Below are 732 nucleotides of genomic sequence, written 5' to 3' on the forward strand. Positions count from 1 at the left end.
AAGGGGATGGGTTTACGGCAGAATTCCACACCACCTATCAAAGAAAAAAAAGCAAAACCCTTCCAAACTTTTGGGCTAAATTCTCTTTAAGGGTTTTTGGGACTCACGCGATCTTTTCACATTCCGGGTTTAGCCAAAAAACAACCCCCAGAGGAATATGCCAACCTGGGTCGATGGATTTTTTCCCTCACCCCCCCCCTCAAGCTAAAAAAAATTTTTTGGGGTGGTCATGTCATTCGATTTTAGAGGTTTGTGTGACCATGAATAAAAAATGCATATTTAAAATTCAAGACCTGCAAAACAAACTCAGAAGCAAGACTACAAAATTCCTGATTTTTTTATTTTATCCAAAGAAAATGGAGCAAAACCATTAGCAGCTTGGACATGGGAGTTATCACAAAGACATGGGAAGCACTGACTCTGAACAGAGTAGATCTTGTCTGTCCCAAATCTTAGAATATTAGAAAAATAACTCAGCTCTGTAGATGATTGGGCAAGTTCAATAAATGACAAAATGATGGCGAAAGAGCAAAGGCTGAATAAAATTCTATCCCGCATTAAATGGAGTTCTTACCCACTGACAAAGGGCAGGCTTTTGCCAATATGGCACTAGCATGAGTTCTTGCCAAAACTATCACCAGGTAACAAGTATACTATAATTTCAACCTGTTGCACTTTTACTCTTACCTAATGGAGATCTAACAACTTGACTATACTATAATAATAACAAGA

This window comes from Penaeus monodon, chromosome 20 (genome assembly GCF_015228065.2).
Source record: "Penaeus monodon isolate SGIC_2016 chromosome 20, NSTDA_Pmon_1, whole genome shotgun sequence".
NCBI lineage: Eukaryota > Metazoa > Arthropoda > Malacostraca > Decapoda > Penaeidae > Penaeus > Penaeus monodon.